We start from the raw sequence: 2,956 nt of genomic DNA on the forward strand, positions 1-2,956 counted from the left end.
AGATGCCATCGCCGTTGCTAGGTTAATTGAAGAAAGAAACTTTTTATAAAGAAAATCAGCTAACTTCCCTCGTCCTTCTGTGCTCGGTCCACAACCAAAATTAGGGCCTAATAATTCAGTTGGGGTTCTTGGTCCCCACTTGTGCTTAAATCAGGAACCAGCCCAAACAACAATCACAATCCCTTCAAAAGAATCACAAGCCAAGAAGCCAGAGAACGTATGGAAAAGGGGCTATGCTATTATTGTGATGGAAAAATTCCTTCCTGGACATCGATGTCAACGACCTCAGCTATTCATGATGGAAGGCATGATAGACACCGAAGAGGACTTGCAAGATGTCGAGCAGCAACCATTAGTTATAGGGAATCTGCCTGAAATTGCTTTCCATGCCATCGCTGGAACGGAACATCCCCAAACCATAAGACTCCAAGGCAAGTTAAAGGGCAGAGAGATCACGATCTTGATCGATGGGGAGAGTACACATAACTTTGTGGATCAATCATTGGTAACAAAGTGTGGCTTACCCGTAACTCGTGATAAGATATTCCAAGTCATGGTTGCCAATGGGGAAAAATTGATTGTACAGGGAAATGTCTGGCCATACCTTTAGACATTCAAGGATATCAAGTTAAGGCTGATTTTTACATTTTACCAGTAGTTGCCTGTCAGTTAGTTTTGGGAGTTCAATGGCTTGCAACTTTGGGAACGGTAGAAACAAATTACCAAAGCCTGACCATGACATTTCAAGATTGTGGGACCATTCACACTTTTCAAGGTATAAAGCATGCAGGATTAGAGGCTCTCAGTGAGAAGAAATGTCATTATATCTGTGGTTCTAGCTTGCTCCTTCAATTAATATCCCTTTCCCCATCCAAAAACCAAGAGGGTCATCCCCCAGTCCTTGATAATGTTCTTGAGGAGTTTAAGCAAGTGTTTGAAGCCCTATCTCAACTACCACCAGCTCGTATCCATGATCACCAAATACTGCTTCAACCTCATAGCGGCCCAGTCAATGTTAGGTCCTACCATTATCCATATTACGAAAAGGTCGAGATCGAGAAAATGGTTCAAGAACTATTACACTTGGGGCTGATCCGTCCTAGCCGAAGCCCTTTTTCTTCTCCAGTATTGTTGGTAAAAAAGGTCGATGAAAGTTGGCGATTTTGTGTTGATTATAGAGCTCTCAACGACATCACCATAAAGGATAAATATCTCATCTGGTGATCGATGAATTACTAGATGAATTATATGGCTCTAGATATTTTTCAAAGCTTGACCTATGATCAGGATACCATCAGATACAGATTCATGAGAGTGACATACCAAAGATCGCATTCCGCACACATGAAGGGTACTATGGATTTGTTGTCACGTCATTCAGACTCACTAATGCGCCTGCAACTTTCCAAAGTTTAATGAATGATCTTTTCCAGCCCTACCTCCGTAAGTTTATTTTGGTCTTCTTTGATGATGTACTGGTATATAGCAAGTCATGGCAGGAACACATTTCTCATCTACATATTGTCTTACAAATTTTGAAGTCTAATTGCCTATTTGCTAAAGAATCAAAATGCCAGTTCGGAGTAAGACAAGTGGACTACTTGGGGCATATCATATCAAAAAAAGGAGTTGCAGTCGACCCTGCTAAAGTTCAAGCTGTTACCGAATGGCCAGTTCCTACAATCGCCAAAGGGTGCGTGGATTTTTGGGTCTCACTGGGTATTACAGAAAATTTATTAGTGGGTTTGGTGGGATTGCAGCTCCCTTGACTCGTCTATTAGCCAAAGACGGGTTCACTTGGAATTTGGAAGTAGAAAATGCTTTTAACAAATTAAAAGAAGCTTTATCATCTCCTCCTATTCTTCAACTTCCTGATTTTTTCCAACAATTTGTAGTTGAATGTGATGCTTGTGGAATGGGCATTGGAGCTATTTTATCTCAATAGGGACAGCCTATTGCCTTCTTCAGCGAGGCATTGAAGGGGTCAGCATTCACATTATCTACCTATGAAAAAGAGATGCTCACCATTGTAAAAGCTATTCACAAGTGGAGGCCATACCTTCTATGTCGACCTTTTGTTGTTAAAACTGATCAAAAAAGCCTCAAATTTTTAATGGAACAGCGCATACTACTCTTGCTCAAACACGTTGGTTATCGAAGCTTCTTGGGTATGACTACATCATTGAGTACAACTGGGGTCAAGAGAATAAAGGGGCAGATGCATTGTCACGAGTGGGAGAAGTCAACTTCTTAGCTATCTCTCTCCTAAAAGCTGATTGGTAGAAGTACTTGCAACAAGAGGTACTTCAGGATTCCTTCTATAATAAACTGGTGGAGGAGAGTTCCAATCAAACTAAACATCAATATGTGAAACGTGATGGGGTGTGGTTTCGAAAAGGGAAAATATTCTTGAGTCCTAATTCATCTCTACTCCATGCTATACTAGTCGATGGGCACTCGTCATCTGTAGGTGGACACTTCGGATATCATAAGACTTTGGCACGCATCCAACAAAGTCTCACCTGGCCAGGCTTGAGGAAATCAGTCAAGACATTCTTACGCCAATGTAGTGTATGTCAACGTTTCAAGGCAGATTATATGACCCCTGCAGGCCTACTTCAACCCTTAACCGTTCCAACTAAAATTTGGACTGATTTGTCAATGGATTTTGTGGAGGGATTACCGCATTCACAAGGGTACACAGTGATTATGGTTGTTGTTGATCGGCTATCTAAATATAGCCACTTTGTCCCTCTAAAGCACCCATTTACAGCCTTGACAGTAGCTAAAACAGTTGTCTCGCACATTGTAAAATTACATAGGTTTCCCAATTCAATTGTGAGTAACAGGGACAAAATCTTTATGAGTTCTTTCTGGAAAAATCTATTTCAATTACAGGGGACTGAACTTAAAATGAGCTCCAGCTATCACCCTCAGACTGATGGTCAGACAGAAG

Source organism: Olea europaea, chromosome 22 (assembly GCF_002742605.1).
Source record: "Olea europaea var. sylvestris chromosome 22, O_europaea_v1, whole genome shotgun sequence".
Lineage (NCBI taxonomy): Eukaryota > Viridiplantae > Streptophyta > Magnoliopsida > Lamiales > Oleaceae > Olea > Olea europaea.